The following is a 17989-nucleotide window of genomic DNA, read 5'->3' on the forward strand; positions in this document are numbered from 1 at the left end:
CTTTCTCGTCTGGACAGGCAACACAAGAGATGACCTTTGTACTCTAATGAAAATGTTCATAGAAGGCCCTCACAGATAATAGAAGACGTGGCAGAAGGAATGTAGAGGAACAGGAGAAATGAACAAAATTTTCAGAAAAAGAAGATTCATAGGAGACTGTTAAAATAATATTGATATCACTGTTACAAGAAGGAATTACTGTAACGCTGATATAATTGCTACAAGAAGTTAGTATAACATTGATATCAATGTTACAAAACGTTACTGTAACATTGATACAACTAGTACAAGAAGGAGTTATGGTAACATTAATAGCAATATTACAAGAAGGAGTTACTATAACGTTGATATCACTGTTACCAGAACGTTGATATCACTGTTACCAGAAGGAGTTACTATAACGTTGATGTCACTGTTACCAGAAGGAGTTACTATAATGTTGATGTCACTGTTACCAGAAGGAGTTACTATAATGTTGATATCACTCTTACCAGAAGGAGTTACTATAACAGTGATATCACTGTTACCAGAAGGAGTTACTATAAGACTGATATCACTGTTTCAAGGAGAAATTACTATAATATTGATATCTTTGCTACAAGAAAGGGCAACAACAACACTGATATCATTCGTATTAGAGGGAGCTAAAGAACATTGACACTGTCAGTTGATAGTGATTAAACTACGGGTTCTAGTCGGTAGCTGGATTTATTGGTAACTAATCTTTTTATCAAAAAATTATTACGCAGTATTCAGTATTGTTTCACAATATGTTATGTACTCTTGCTTTACAATCTGCTTCTGTTACAGCAGTAATTTGCAGCTGGCCTTCGCGAGCACAGTCACTCTTTGTTTCGATCCCCGCCGGAACCCAGGACCAAATATTTTTTTTCGGTCCAAGGCCACGTATGTTTTGAAATTCGGCCTTCTCGACGACATGAGGAGTGGTTGATCTTTCTGAGTAGGCGCCATGTTTGTTGCTACGTAATTTAGTATGAGTTTACCCGCAATAACGCAGCGTCCAGGTAAGCTCATTTGTACGCTAAGGACACTGTATTATACCTAATATCTATCTAAGATATATCTGTCAGTGCAAGCTTCTGCCGCAGGTCCTCGTGGAAAAAGTAAAGCTATTCCTGTAACAGGCAGTGGAGACCAAAAGTTCCTGACGCGTCGAGTTTCCCACATTTTCTAGACAATCGACTGATAGATGTCAGTGAAATTGTGAGCCTTATGCGCCGGCCGCCTTCATCCCCAGGTAGATTCTTGGCACTCATTTATGCTAGGGTGTGAGTCGATCTTAAGGTCATAGTGCGGCTGGAAGTATTTGATCAGTTGAAAAATCCAAAGACCTCAACCAGAATCGAATCCGCGACCTTCCGGCCTCAATCAACTACGCTGTCATGCATGCCTCAACTTATCTAACCACTCCGAAATGGCAATCATTCAGTTCAACGGTTAGGCCTAACCATCGTCAAGTTGAAGCCTCTTATGCTCCCTACTCATAACTTGTCCTTGTCCAGTTGCACGTTCATTTGGATTTAGATAATCATGGATTATTTCTGCCAGTTTCCTGCGTAGTTATGTAATGGCACACGTAAGGGTGTCTGAAAGCCACGTGCAGTTCGCGGGTCGTTATGTATCTGTTAATGTTGCCAATAGCGCGAAGACTTTGTTCTGCAGTCGCTGCAGTTTCATGAGATGAGCGTCCACCGCTCATTGGCAGGTGGACAGGCATAAGCCATTAGCGACCTAATTGAGGGCTTATTAAGGATAGGTTTAATATATTTTTTTTCTTAGCACTACAGCCCCAGTGAGCCTAGGCCTACCTCCATGAACTTCTCCGTTCACTTCCGTTTTTCTAGATCTAACACATACGGTAGGACTCCTTGGGCGGGTGATCAGCTCGTCGCAAGGCCTCTACCTGTACACAGACACAGAAAAACGAACCCAAACATCCATGCCCTGAGTGGGAAGGTTTAATATTAGTGTCTAAAAGCTCACTTTTGAATGGGGTCCTTATGTGTGCGCCCAAGTCCTTGACTGCTCTCCTTTCAATATCGAGTCTCCAGATCGTCCTCCTGACACCAAGAGCCCATACATTATTTACAAAGGGGATGTTCTACCCGTTCAGCTGTAGTACGTCGTAAGGTTCTCCACGCATTCTAGAGAAATATGTGTAGATTACCCGAGCGTTCCCTTCGTTGGTCTTTATTTTCCAACGCTCGCACTACGACTTCACTACAGCGAGGCCGCACTGCAATTTGAAGAGAACACGACATTTCTGTTTTTGTGTCGAGTATATACGGGTATCGACCGCAAACAGGGCAAGATGAGTTCCAGGTGCTGCAGGGGTATAATTTATATATAGACTGTACAATGCTGGGACAGGGACGGAGCCTCGAGGCACCCCTGCCGCTGATTCTGAGTGTGCAGGAATTTCACCTACCGAGAATTTAAATTCTCTATGAGTGAGGAAAGGAGCAATCAGCTTAATGATATATCGGAAATTCTGAGTGCCATATTGCCATATTCCTCAATATCCAAGAATATTAGAGCTTTTGACTTTATTTTTAATTTTGAGTTTCTCGATCTGTCAGTCTGATGTACTTTGAACCGTCATGCTGCGACACACATGAAAGCTAAAATATTTGCATTCAGCAAGTTTCCTTTTTTGTGTTTTTGTACTGTTCCTAAAAATTAATTTCTCTAAAACTTTGCCTCTATCGGAGAACAGATTGATCGGACGTGAATTTGAAACGAAGTTCTGAGTTCTTGCTAGATTTCGGCAGAGTAATGAGTTTGGTTCCTTCGAAGGTGGCGAGAAGTGACAAAGTCGAAGACAGCGATGAAATAAGTATTTTACATGAATAGGAGGTCTTGTTGGAAAGTGCTGAGACATCCTTTTGGAATTCCATCAATTCCGTAGGCCTTTCTCAATTTCAAGGATTGTCTTTCTTTCGAGGCGTCACAGGGTCGTAATATAAACAGGTAGTTTTTTCCTGGTAAATTTCTACTGGCATTCGCCAGCATAGTCATTCTTGTTTCCGAGCCCCCGAAGGTTTCATTGCCTATTTTAATTTATCACCAGTCGCGCCGAGTCGTGAGACTCTACCTGAAAGAGCCTCGCAAGAGCCTTATCTTGAGCCAGATGCATAGTCTCTATCCTCCCGCCTTATTGTTTGAAGATGCTGCTTATGTCTCTCCGTGTGCGGCCTAATTAAGCTGCTGTTCTTCCGCCAAGAAGAAAACTGAGCCGGATGTAAGTTCTAATTTGAGGGTGATATACTATCGCTCAGAGAGACACATTTGTCTTTCACTGGATGAAGGAATAGATAACTGCGCAATCAAAATTAATAATCCTTTTTTGGAATGGGAAACTTAACATTTGTAACTACGGTTTAAATGTACCTGAAACAGAACTGCCAAATATTCGCACGCGGAACCCAATTTTGAGCAACATGTCTTCTTATAGTCAGGCGCACTCGGTCAAGAGTTCAACGTCGCTGGGAGTGACTGCATGTTCCAAGTGAGCTGTCGCAATTTGTACCTTCTCTCTGACAGTGATACGAACCAAACCAAACTCAATCTTGTCTGCCCTTGTGGGCCAGTTAGCCCTGTCTACACAAACGGCGCTTTACAGACACCTTGTACTGTACGTGAATCACATACCTTACACTTTTATGTAAGATTTGAGGTTTTCACGACGGTGACTATGAAAAATGCCGTCTTCTGGGCCACATCTCGGAAGACGGCATTCTTAACTTACAAATTTGCTTCAAATTGGAAGTTCGACAAAATTCATATCATTGTCTTCTGATATGTGACGCCGTGTAGCCTGGTAAATGAGCACTGTCCTTCTGCAGGAAACTGTTCTTGAGACCTCATAGTTTCATGACAGTGGCTAAGAATATTATTCGTCTTCTGGGATGTGTCTCCGTGTAGCCTGGAAAGTTGTTACTGACGTTTCGGAGGAACATCCTGCCTCCATGTTTAAGGTGGAAGGGTATATGATATGACTACAGGGAGAAGACGGACGGGGCTCGACGCCCTGAGATAACCAATAGGAATAAGTAAAACATTGTAAAGTGTATGGGGTCTTAGGGGATGGATCCAAGGACAAGAGTGAGTGGTTGGTGGATACAGTAGGTTCTTCCGAAACAATTGATAATGATCTAGCAGACTACACGGCATTCCGCCCCAAAAGACACGCTTCTCCTTCCTTCATTATGTTGTGGATTTGCTGCCTTTCAAAATTTCGGGGCCCATTAGCCCGTCTGAGCCTCACTGCCATTTTTCTGCACATATGACTTCGATTATTTTGTAATTCTGTCTCTCCGAAACATTGGTACTCAAATACCACACTAAACTGTGTCACAGTCCAGAAGACCACATCATTAGTTCTACATTTATCCGGCCGTTAAAACGACGTTTAGGCCTGTAACGTCGTTCAGGCATCATCATCTGATAATGACGCAGATCATTTCATCACTATTAGAAATTGAATGCGTTCTTTTTTCCATACACGATAGAAACAGTCGGAGATATCGTTCAACAGAGGGGACATCTCGTCCATAAGTTTGCCTATTCAATGTATGACGTACTCTTAGTGACCGTATAGATGTACGTGTATTTTGTGTGAACTATAACATACTGACGGAGACAGAAGCAGGCTTTCCCACCGCGGCGGTCCGGGTTCAGTTCCATATCAGATCATGCTACATTTGTGACGAATGAAGTGGCACTGTGGCACGTTTTATCCGAGTACTTCGGTTTCCTGTGCCAGTTTTAATTCCACCGACTGCTCCGCACTCATCATCATCTATCGTCCGGGGCTGGTACAACAGGCCAGTTCGTGGCCGACGTGCCAAATGGACCAAGTCCTCTGGAACTTCAGTGTTGGTATTATTGATGGGGGTTAATTATGAAGTAGGGCCGCGTCATAGCTCAAGCGGTTAGTCGCTGGCTTCCCACCGCGGCGGCCCGGGTTAGATCCCGGATCTGGTTAAGAGGAATTTGTGGTGAACAATGTGGCGCTGGGGGCAGGTTTTCTCAAAGTACTTCGATTTCCCCTGCCAATCTTCATTCCACCAATTGCTCCACAATCACCCTCACCTATCAACTGGGGCTGGCACAATAGGGCAGAAGTGGCCGCAGTACAAGGGACTTAGTCCCACCCCACTAACAATTAAGGACTATTACATTGGTACACGTTAACAGTGCCTTCAGTTCACAAGAATGCTGATAAATATAAGTGTATTAACTGCAGAGGAATATTATTATGAAATGTAAGCTGTATAATGTTGAGCAACGTCTTGTATAAAGAATATATGTCGCATAGAAGAGATTTAGGGCACTACCGCTATGCTATTATTGAACAGCTGATTGAGTGAAGACTGGTAGTGATTTGCGAAAAAAAAAATGTGATACAGTGATTGTCAAGGTGTAGGTATGAGACGTCGAGGGAATTTCGGATCCCCAAAGAAGTTGGCTAATCTGGTGCAATAACCGTTGTAAGGTCGCACTGAAAGCCTGCAATTCAAAGAAAACTATAAAATAATTTTAAGCTGAGAATGCCATTTAAATAACGGGGTGTTATAGCTGCAATTTTATTTAATATTGCCTCGGAGGAAAAATGAGAAATGTTTAATTTTAACTTTTTTATTGCTAGTGGGGTGGGACTAAGTCCCTTGTACTGCGGCCACTTCTGGCCTATTGTACCAGCCCCAGATGATAGGTGAGGGTGATTGTGGAGCAATTGGTGGAATGAAGATTGGCAGGGGAAACCGAAGTACTCGGAGAAAACCTGCCCCAGCGCCACTCTGTCCACCAAAATTCCCACTTGACCAGACCCGCGATCGAACCCGGGCCGCCGCGGTGGGAAGCCAGCGACTAACCGCTTGAGCTATGGCGCGGCCTAATTTTACCTTAGTTCGACCATTTTTATTGCAAGAAATCAGTAATTAGCACAGACAGTTGATTTAGTGATCTTTGGAGAGGGCAACTGAAGACATGCCGGCAGAGCGAAGCAGCAAAGGTCAATGCGATACAACCCAGCAAGTAGCGGCTACAAGGAACTTGCCCAGCCGTGGACAGTGTCCGAATGATGAGTCTTGTGTTCGAAGAGGTGAGAATTCTGAAATATTTAGGTGCTTTGATAACAAGGAAAAATGTAATTAATGAAGAAATCATTATCAGAATCTCTTGCCTGCACTCGGTGTTACTGTAATTTAGAGTATATTATGAAGTCTAGAACTGTGACCAGAATATCAAAAATTAAAATGTAGAATCAGTTTTGAAACCAGCTGTGACGTGTGGATGTGAAATATGGCTTGGGAAATCAGAACGGAGGGAGTAGTATAAAGCCCCTGATCTGGTAGCGGATTCTAGAGTGGGATATTTCATGTCGGTCAGGAATGTTATTAGAATGGATCAATGAAAACTGGCTAAGAAAATCTGTGAAAGTAAGGCAGATGTTAGAAGAAAAGTTGAAAGGCCGAAAGTAAAGAACGTGGGAGATTTAGTGAATGATACACGAGAGAAAAGATTGAGGAGGCAGTAGGCAAATAGTTTTGTCACGTGATGAGCGTGATTGTAGACGGGTTCTGGTTTGTAATCGGATTTATTGGACTTTTTAGCTTACAACTCGTGACTACAATTTACAAGTCGCTGTCACACAAAGATTAATATTCTCAGTCTCTGATTGGCAACGGATTCCAAAAGTGGACTTTCCTCTGCTACCGGGCTCACATCCTCACAGGCTGATGGCCATGTCACACCAACCTCCTACTCTTCTAACTGTCGTCTCAGGACTCTCTCGTAAAAAAAAAGTCCAAGTCCAAGGCACTTTACGACTGGCGGTTTACCGCCAATCAGTTCGTCTTAGCGCCAGGCCCCTTGAGGCCCGCAACCAGAGAATTTTTCCAACTGAACTCTTGCGGTAATAGTCCTTATGTAACATTCTCTCTGACGAGAAAATGAGTTTGACTCTTATGAATACACTTGGCTTTTCGTCAAGTGTATATTTCGCACATATAACGTGTTATTGAATATTCTTCCTTCTGTAGTGCACACAAGTTCTCTGTCAGTACAGGATTTACAGAGCAGATCATTCCTAACTTACAGATCATACGTTGTAAGGACAGCTTAGTCATTTGAACGGCCGTAATCTTGACCACCGCCAAGTTTAATCCTCTTATTATGTTTTCTGTCTGGTTTCACCTTGTCCCATACCGCGAACATGGTCATTCTCATGATTTTGTATGCCTTCTGCTTGTTGCCTGCACAATTATTTTATATAGTCGTATACATATGTAAAGTTGAAAGCTGTGTGCAAGTCGCGGACCGGTGTGCACCTCGGAGAATTTCCAGTGGCGCGCAGAACCTTGTTTTGCATGCGTTGCAATTTTAAGAGGTAGGTGTCTGCCGCTAATTCCCAGGCGGGACACGCGTAAGTTCTTACATTCGTAAGTCAAAGTCAAAGTAATCTTGCGACTGACGATCAGACAGTCAGTAAGTCTTGGTATCGAGCACCTTCCTGGGGCTCATGACCAGATATTTATTACTCCTCGACAGTTAAGGTCTTGTTTCTGTGGGGCGCCCTCTCTGACTGGAGGATGGGTCTGTATTTCGTATATGCTGCTGGCCCTTGCCAGCGCGGTGTTTCTCGGGTCCTAGTCCTTTGGGACTTGAACCATATTTTACTGTCTCACATTTGAGACTTCCCTTTTCGTCGCCTCCTACGACTCGCAGGGTCACGGTGGATGTATGCGACCCCACCTCCACACGGGAGATTACTTACTTACTTTTGCAATGTCATCTACGCCTCGGTATATAGCCCCCGCACGGACCGCTTAGAAAACACCGCTTCAAACAGCTCGTCCATTGTTGAGTACGTGTCTCTTGCGGCGATCGCGTGACGACTACTAAGCCATTGCTTAGCAACGGTTGTTTGCAAAACCGTTCCCTAACAAAAGCTGTCTCTCCTGGCCTCTCAAGTCTGGCTTTCAGCAGTCAAGCGATAATACAGATGGACTGTAAAGGTAAGGAGTGAGTAAGTGAATAAATAAGTAGAATTTTATATGCCCCGCTTAAATTGTAATATACTGCAGTTTGCTGGCAAGTAAACAGCTTCGAGTGTCTCTCGCAGAGACGCTGTAGAGGCAGAACCTCAGCGTCACTCCACTCGACTCTCGCAGTGTGGAAGGGAGCTGTAGGAATTCTACGTTTGCAGCCCGCAGCCTGACTGAGTAATTGCAATTGATCCGACGTCAGAGGGATAACAGCAGACTCTGTGCAGAAATGTCTTTATCCCATCGGTCAGCAATGTCGTCAGGCGTATTTGAACTCGGCCTCTCGTACACATGAAGGCGGAAACGGAAATAGTTCTTGAAACATTGTGTTCCAAAAGTTTCAAGGCGAGTAACAATGTCCGAAGTAAGATTGGTGCTTCTTGTTACAGGTCGCCGGCATCAGAGAACAGCGTATTTCCATCAGCAGTAGCTGGTCGCTGGAAGCGCCCGTAGCTGTGCTGCCTGGACCAGCTGGACATCTGGAAAGCAAAAAGCTGTCACTTTTAAACGTTCTCATTTAATCTTCCCCCAGTAAGGGCAATCAAGATTTTTACTGCAGTACGATGTGCTTCTTCTGTTTTGTTCTTTGTGCAACCCGGGCTGCAGCATCACATTCCAAAGTTTCGGAATGCCATGACTCTTCCTTTTACAGACCCAAGGATCCAGCATCAGTCCCAGCGATAATTGTCTGCCGGTGCTGCCTAATGCCTATAAATACAATTATATAAGTAAATAAATAAGAGAGAACAAAAAAAAAGTAGTACGAGAAATGAAAGGATGGCCGAATTTAAAGAAGAAACAAAACATACTACCTTAATGTTGCCCGGAGATAATATTGTGGCGTGTAAAGCCATTGTAACAGTAACAGCTGTTGCTAGGGAACAGCTCCGTGGACACGATGTTTCCCCGGCAACGAGAGGACATGCAATAATGGAAGAGACGTTTCCTGTGTAGTCCTTGCCGGGGCTTTATAGTGAGGAACTGCTCAGTTAAGTCAGTTCAGAGTTACAGTTGTTAGAAGTGAGAGACTGATAGCTGAGGCCAGGAAGAGTTCAGGAATCCGGAGGATGTGGCAACATCTGCTGTTTGGAAGCCGCTACCAATCAACGGCTAGAGAAGACTCAGAAGACACCCGCAGCAAGAAAGCAGATTGTACCGTCCCCTGCACTGCAGAAAGAAACAGGTCAGTCAGTTCGGGCTCCTCATGTAAACAGTCAATCTCTACACAATATGGTGAGTAGTAGTGACTGTAGTACAGCAGATTATGACAGAGGTCAGTGGTGCAATTTCCGAAGAGGACAAAATAATGGCCATTACTAAAATGTTCTAAACCTCATGAAACAAAATGGCCACTAGAGTTCATAGGCCCTTCAAAGTCATAGCATTTAATGCGAACGGCATTGGAAGGCAGCACTATGAGCTCAGTAAACAGCTGCAAGACCTATACGTAGATGTGCCCTGTTTTCAGAGACACATCTGAAACCTCATGAGATGTTCTTTATTCCAAATTACCATCACTTTTGTAGAATCGACCGCCACTAGGGCAGTAAGGGCGGAACTGCCGTTGCGGTAAGAAAAGGCCGTACGAAATCCCTGATTGCACTGATAGTCTCCTCAGGCTTTTTGAAGGGGAACGTTGCAACATTTTCTCCACGTCAGCCAGCTCAGCCTCAGTCAAAATGGCCGGTCTCCCGGATCTCTTCCTATCTGAAACTGATCCACATTCCCGAAATCGGTTGATAGTTCTCGTTATCGTCGAATTGTTAGGAGCTGCAGAATCTGAATATTGTTGACGAAACTCGTCTGCGACACGTTCATAAGAACGACTGGCGAAATAATGTTCCACAATGAAAACTCGTTCTTGGGAAAACGACATGTCTGTCACGCAATAAACAAAGCTATACTGCAGACGTCGTACGACCCATACACGATAGGTCGCGTTTCTACTCGTTAGTACTCCAACAGTACCATCTAGCGGTAGGAGATATAATTATATTCACTGCAATACAATTTATGACAACTTTTAGTTTGATATGCGTGACTTTTCGATCTCCCTGTACAACATGGAAATGTCACTTCGAGCATAAACTTCGACTCCCAATTCACGACATGAAATCAAATTCAATACTTACCAATTTGCATATAATATACCATAATAGTTGCACATAATTTATTCACCAACTGACCATGTGACCCAAAGATGTTTCTTTGGAGCTCAGAAAGTATCTGACGGACTGGTGATCCTGCGTTTTGACATTATTAGCTTTAAACAGATCACAGCCACCAGTCGGTCAAATGCAGAGGGAACAAGTAATGTTAACCTCCCCTTGTGCCTCAACTTTGCCTAAGAAGACAAAATCACAAGAAATTTTCAGACTGCTGAGCCTTTACCACATTGCAGTCAGAGTAGAGGCAAATAATGTTCAGGATGCTCAGAATGCACTGGTAGAACTGCCAAAGTTCGGCCGCATTTGGGCGAACTGCAAACAGCCTCCACGTTGCTTGTGGTGCAGGGGCGGCCATCTATATAAGAAGTGTCCAGAAAAGGGGAACACATCTTCAAAGCTGGCATGCTGCAGCTGCCAGTTGGTGGAAGGAAAGACAGCTAATCCCATCACCTCATCACCCCATGTCCGTCCTTCGCTGCGGTGCTCCAAAGTAACACAGCGACATCAGCGGCCACATCCACACCAGGTTGCAGTGGCACGCCCAGCCACGTCCCTGCGCCTTTGAAGCAGCAGCAACTACTGGAAACAGGTCATCAGGGCTATTAATATCAACGGTTTGCCTTTGGACAGTATATAAAGAGTAGTAACTGTACTAAAGAAAATTATGACAGAGTTCAATTGTGCCGTGTTACAGAAAGACAAAACAATAGCCATTAAATGCAGTGCTGCAAGTTCAGTGAGCAGCTACAAGACCTACATAAATTGTGACCCTCTTTGCAGAGACACATCTGAAACCTCACAGGAGGTTCTTTATTCAAAATTACTACTTTTATCGAACTGACCGCTACCCAGGCAGAAACAGCGGAACTGCCGTTGCAGTTAGATAAGGCATCCCCCACAAACATGTAGACCTGCCTCCCCTTGTCTCAGCAGAAGCAACAGGGGTCTGCATACCTATTGGTAATTGTGAAGTACTCCTTGCAGGTGTTTATAAAACTCTAGGCCGTGCCTGGATTTATGCGGACATTACTGAGATCTTAAGCTTTAGACATAAATTCATTTTGGCAGGTGATCTGAATGCCAAACATCCATTCTGGAAGAGTGCAGTTTCAAACCCTTCAGGTAAGAAACTGACGGCCTTATTTGACTTGGAAAAAAAAAAGGTAAAACTAAAAGGTAAAGCTATCTCTGTAACAGGCTGTGGAGCCCCATAGGGTTGTGAGATGTCGAAGCTCTCATATTTTCTAGACAATCAGCTCACAGTTGATGTTGAGGCTGTCAGCCTTACGCTCCAGCCACCCTTTACCTCGAGGAAGACTCCTGGTACTCATTTCTGTTAGACAAATTCAAAATGTCAGTGCCACAACGACCCACTCATTATTCACCTCTAGGAAATGGCGACATGCTGGGTACTGTGGTCCATTAGAATAGCAGGGTGTCAGATTTCATAATTACAAGCATTTTAATGAATCAGAAGAATGTAAAATTGTGGGAAAACTTAACATTTAAAAATGTGTATCTCTGCAATTACTGGGCACAGGAAAGTAAAATTCCACATAGTCCACTTCCTAAGTTACCCAAGAAACATGCAACATATTATTAGCATCAGAGGTTGACGTGAGAATTATGCTTTATGTCCAGCGGAAATTTTTATAACATTCCACCCCATAAATTCCAGGAGCAGTGATTCATCAGTTAACAATCTTATATCAAGTCAGTTTATGCAACTGCCATGTTCTTACCTTACTTTTCCATTAAAAAAGAGCCAGTTAAGGTTGCTTATTGTTCAAAGGTCAACTATCATACAGAACCTCACACGCTACATTCAATGGCACTAGTATTACATTATTACACCTGTTAAGTACACAATGGCCATGCAAGGTACTGCTGATCACAGAAAGTATCCAACAAGATGGGGAACTGTCCAGTGGTATGAAGTCCATGCTGAGTTTCATTAAAATCAGTCTGCATGTATATTATTCATGTTTGTCGTTGAACAGGAGGACACAGGGATGAGAGCTCACTAACAGGATTCCAAAGAAGGAACTTGTGGTATTTGGAATCCTAACAAGGACAGAATAAAATTTACATAATTTGCTTTCTGCAATTAGTGTAATTTCCAAAAACAGAGATACCATGTATACGAGAGAGGGGCGGTTAGAAGTGACCAGAAGACGAGGAAGAAGACATAAGAAGATACTGGATGATCTTGGGGACAGAAGAGGATATTTTTATTTGAAGGAGAAAGCTCTAGATCACATTAAGTGGAGGAACTGTTTTGGAAGAGACTGTGAACCTGTTGTCTGACAGATTACTGATGAATGAATATGAGTAAAATATATCGCATATTTTGTGTGTAAATGTGAGGGGTAATAATAAAATGCCATGACTGATGTTAGTGTACATCAGTGACACAGTGTTAAGGGTAGTAAACTTGTATGTTGCTGAAAACCTTTCTTTGATTTCACTGCAGGCAAACAAAAATACTGCTTTGTATCTGACACAAGCAAAAGATTTTTGTGTGCACATGTTCACAGCAGTCATTGCATTGTGAAAAGGCTGCATCATGGCATGTGTTCATAAACTTCTGTGTGAAAATTGGGAAGTGTCCATAGAACCCTAAAAATTTAATTTTGAAAAAAAAAAAATCTCAACTATATTATGTGTGTGCATGCATGTGTGTGTGTACAGTGAAGACTTGATTTTATGTTTCTGCAAGGACCATTCAGAATGAACGTAAAATCAAGGAAACTGTATTATGTTAAACATGTAATCTACTTCAGTGTGTTGCATTAGAAATGTTACCTAGTTCATTTCTTCCACATGTTCATCAAAGCAAGCTGCTGCAGCTTCTTCACTTTCTGCTGAACCATGTACACCTCGTTCTCAGCCATCATGTTATCAACATCAAACTTCATGAGGTATTTCCTCCCAAGTGTTGATAACAATGTTGCTGGAGGTTCACTTTTTCAGCTTCAACCTTGTTCCTTCCCCTCCTTCTTAGATATTAGTGGTCACAATTTAACTTTGGTAGGGCACAGCTAAACCCTCCAGTACTAGAAGGAACCTGATTTCATGTGTGGGGCCTTATTTGTCTCTGATAATTGCTTTCTACTAAGTGTTGGCTTACAGTGACTGCACAATGACTTAATTAATTAAAGGCATCCAAATTGAGACAAATTCTTGCCTGGGAGAGGAATGTTGTTAATTCAGATCCTTCTGGGGGATGAAGTGACACCCATGTTCCACATGTATATAATCTTGACACATATATGAGGTCTGGCAATAAAGTTTGCGAACTCACCACTGTGCTCGCCATGGACAGAAACCTTGGTATGGTTTAATGACGTTGACATATCAGTGTTTCACAGCTATGTTGTTGATCTATGGCAGTCTCTTTCTGAGTGGCATCTATCATTGTCTGAGTGTTTTGGTGTCTTGCATCATGACACTGCACCTGCTCACACGGGACTCTGTGAGGGAGTTTTTAGCTAGTAAACAAATGTGCTGGAACACCCTCCTTGTTCACGGATCTAGCCCCCAGTGACTCTTTTCTGTTCTCGAAGCTAAAGGAAATATTGAAAGGAAGGCATTTTGATGACACTGATGACATCAGAAGTAATATGACAGCAGCTCCGAAGGTCATTCCACAAAACCAGTTCCAAAATAGTTCTGAAGGGCAAGCTAGGAGCTGGTATTGGTGCATAGCTTCCCAATGGGGATACAGTGAAGGTGACCACAGTGATATTCAGCAATGAGGTATGTAGCAATTTTACTGCGATGAGTTTGCGAACTTTATTGTCAGCCCACATGTCGGTAACTACTGAGAACTGGTAATAATATTAAAAATGCAACTTTATGCATTGCTTACACTTATAACTTGTAACACTTTCACCGCCAGTTAACAAATAAACTAGCAAAGACAAGAAAGTGTTGATTTTGAGTGGAGGAATTACTTCCTATGTGCAGTTTATGGTTGCCTAAGTTATCTGTCACTGCACTAATATGGGAGGAATTAGATGTTCTACCGGAACCAGCATATCAGTTCAAAAGAAGCAGATGGTTATATTTGCAACCAATAGAAACATGGGTAGAATCAAGAACACTGATTCAAGGAACATTCATTAATTTAAGTTGAATTTTGATTGAATATACAGGTAATCCATGCCTGGTTGTCCATTCTTGCACTGGGTTCATGGTAAAATCAGTAATGACAGTTTATCCGAATATTCTGCAACAACTACGACATGGAATTTGACAGAAACAGCCTGTATATGAAATTCTGATTCGTAGAGAATGCAAGACAATGCAATCATTCTGGTTCTGCACCCGCCTTATTCATTGTAATCAACATTACATAATTTGTTTCCATTCCCCAAGTTGAGAAGTGTCTAAAAGGAAAAGATATAAAGTGCCAATAGCTAACCCAAAGTGTGACATATGAACTGAACAACCTCAAAAAGTGCAAATAACTGATGTGAAAGTGGTACAACTACTGCAGTCATTGCATTCTGTAAGGTACAGACTATACTTTGAAGGGAATACATTTCACTAACAGGTATGGCTTGTTTTTACACAACCCACAGTCCTGAAATTTTATGATCTACCCTCACATATGTTTCATAACTAGAATTAATGAAAGTTAAGACACATGACATCTGACCAGTTTTAATGAGTATAATCCTCACCCAAAGATAGAGAAATATTTCTTAAAATATAAGACAGGAAATTAATTATATAAAATATATACAGAAATGTATAGAACAGGAGGCAATATTAGGATGTGTCTGAGACGTTTAGTGAACTGCAAGCAATGTAGGAAACAGCTCATTGACTTCAGTAATAACAATCTAAATTAAAACCTCTTCACTTGCACTGGAAATACAAGCACACCACCAAACACTGTAACTCACAGCAGATATTACTATAGCTGAGCCAACCAAAGAAAATCTCATGGGCAATAGGAATAAAAGTTGCTAGAAGGAGAGCAGATGACCCACAGACTACCATTTCAGCCCGCCTGCTTGCATCCCTCACTTAACACTGTAGAATGAAAAATGCTGCCACTTCTGCAGCAGGTTGGAGTTAATGGAAGAGGAGTGCAGGGGGGGGGGGAGGAGAGACAGAATGGGGAATGATCAGTTAAGAATTCTTTGACCAGCTCCACTATAGCTGAATAAAGAATGTCTAAACTAATCACATAACAGTGATTGGCTGTTGCATAAAATACAATAAATTAGATCAAACCTATTTAAAGTATTTCAGTGGCCATCAACACACCAACTAATAAATAAAACTGATATTAAAATTGTTGGCATTCTGCTTTATTATATATCCCAAACTTCCACAATTCCAGAAGAAACTTTTATCTTATTGCATTTAGCATTCTCCCACAAGAAGTCCTACATTAGCATCACTAAAAAATGTTGTTTATTGTGCATTAAAATGACTGGAACTAAAGCCTCACATGTAAAGGTGTTTATACAGTTTTATTGATAAAGTACTGTTTTCGGCTTTTCTTTGATCACAACGCAGAAAATCACGTCCGTGACACATATCAGTGGCACTACTGAACAAAGACAGACATTTTATATTGAACACACTCATTAAAATAGAACCCTAAAATGACAGTTGAAAAATTCAAGCCAATCACAGTTGCCATTTTATTCAGTGGTGTACGTAAAATGTTAGTTACTTCATGTTACGTATGTTCTTTATGGCCTGTCAAATTTTGTAACTCATGCTTGCCATGCAGTATGTCTTGGAAAGAAGACCACATAAAGGTAATTCTTCAAAATATAACTGAATAATAAACTGCACTTAACAGATATTAACAGGACCTCAGTTATATAAGGTATAATGTACACTGATTGTAGACTTACCTTATGTACGGTGCACCCAGCAATAAGAATTGGCTGTTGTTTCAGATTATTACTGCCAGTGGTACAACCCTTATAAAGTCATTTTCTGCTTCAATTTTTTAACACGGTGTACTGCTGTTACAGTTATTCTATAAAATAATCATAAAATTAATCCACAGTTTATTCAGTCATAATGAAAAATTAAATTTGTTTAAAAAACAATATACATTAAACTTCCCATTATCCAGCATATATAGGAAATGGGGTGCACCAATTTAATGAATCTACCAATTGTGGATCTACCAAAACCGCAAGCGCTGTATAAATGCGAACGTTTGAAGCAATGTGATTGATTAGCGCACGTGATGGTGAAAAGGGAGCTGAATAGCGAGCGTTGCAGAAATGCATGATAATATGTGGGATGTTCCCACAAAATGATCATGTTTTTGGTTTAGCTCTTGTGTGGGAGTCTTACCTATGTGATGTAATTGCTTGATGAGTGAAAGATTTTCAATTTGTATACTGCAATGTTATCACAGATTTAACTGGCCTTTACTATAATGACACATGAATGAGGAAGGACGATGATAGGCAGCACAGCTAGTGGCACCTGGGGCAACCTCCATGTGGCAGGTGAACATATGACCATTACAAACCTGTTTTTGAAGAACTTTAAAAAAATGCAAAACTTTCTTTTAAATGTTTGCCAATTGGATGAGAATTAAGGATGCTGGATATTGGACAAGCAGGTGTTTATCGTTTTCCTTTTACACATCACAGCCCTGTGCAATGAATGTAACAGCTTTCCTATTTATTTTTGGGCTTATCTCATAACAGACATGGTTAGTCCAGTAAAAACTGTAATGTATTTTTTGTGCTATCAGGGTGAAGCAAAGTGTATATACACTTCTCTTGTATTGTATTTTTAACACTGGACAAACCACAGTTAACCACTCATCATTACATACAGAATTTTATATAATTTAAAGGCAAATATACCTCTTTAAGTCATGTACATTTTTGGTAGAATATATTTTCATTTATATAGATATATTTCATTTAAAATAAAGAAGCGTGTATGGATGCCTCAAGCATCTATTTTCCACTCTTAATAAATGTGTAGACAGCTCTCAGAAGTAGGTGACACTTCTAGATTCTCTCTCCAAGGCACCATACACCTTGTTATATTATGCCCAAAATACCACACTATAGTACACATACAATGATGTGTGAAAATTCCTGGTCTGTAGACTCCTAAATGCTTTTAGATAATTAGTTCTAATTTCAGAGTCAACAGCAATTATGATTCATCAGAAAACGTATTAGTATATTGCCCAGTTTGCAGCAAATGCAAGAAACTTAAAATACTTCATAAAAAATATTTTATAACTGTAATCACTGTACCAAATACCAAACTGTTCAGTTATTATCTTCATATACTGTTCTAAATTCTTAAAAGATCCAAGTAATATTTCAGTCACTCAATCACTCACTCATGGTGCTGAGCCCTTCTTGAGAAACTGCCAATTCTGCAGTTACTCAAGAACTTCCCAGCATTTTATTGAATCCGAAGGTTCATTACTGTGTTCACAAGAGCCCTCCACTGGACCCCATCCTGAGCCAGATCAATCCAATCCACATCATCCCACCCTTTATCTCTAAGATCCATTTTAATATTGTCCTCCCACCTATGCTTTGGTCTTCCCAGTGATCTCTTTACATCTGGCTTTCTTACCAATATCCTATATGCATTCCTCTTCTCCCCCATTCATGCTACATGCCCTGTCCATCACACCCTCCTTTACTCGATCGTTCTAATTATACTTGGAGAAGACCACAAGTTATGAAGCTCCTCATAATACATTTTTCTCCAATCTCCTCTTGCTTC

The 17989-nt window shown here is 41.5% G+C and overlaps 1 long non-coding RNA gene across 2 annotated transcripts; it reads right to left on the minus strand.

Annotated features, from left to right (window-relative positions):
* Positions 1-9150: 9150 nt before the first annotated feature.
* On the minus strand, positions 9151-17856 carry LOC117282615. Of its 2 annotated transcripts, XR_004513421.1 has the most exons (4): positions 17837-17856; positions 16123-16250; positions 9585-10819; positions 9151-9239 (listed from the first exon to the last, which is right to left on the minus strand). It is a non-coding gene; the product is annotated as an uncharacterized LOC117282615 (long non-coding RNA). The 2 variants fall into 2 exon arrangements; XR_004513420.1 differs by lacking the exon at positions 17837-17856 and having other exon boundaries at positions 16123-17655.
* Positions 17857-17989: the final 133 nt, after the last annotated feature.

The sequence above is a fragment of the Cryptotermes secundus genome, unplaced genomic scaffold, assembly GCF_002891405.2.
Source record: "Cryptotermes secundus unplaced genomic scaffold, Csec_1.0 scaffold1244, whole genome shotgun sequence".
NCBI lineage: Eukaryota > Metazoa > Arthropoda > Insecta > Blattodea > Kalotermitidae > Cryptotermes > Cryptotermes secundus.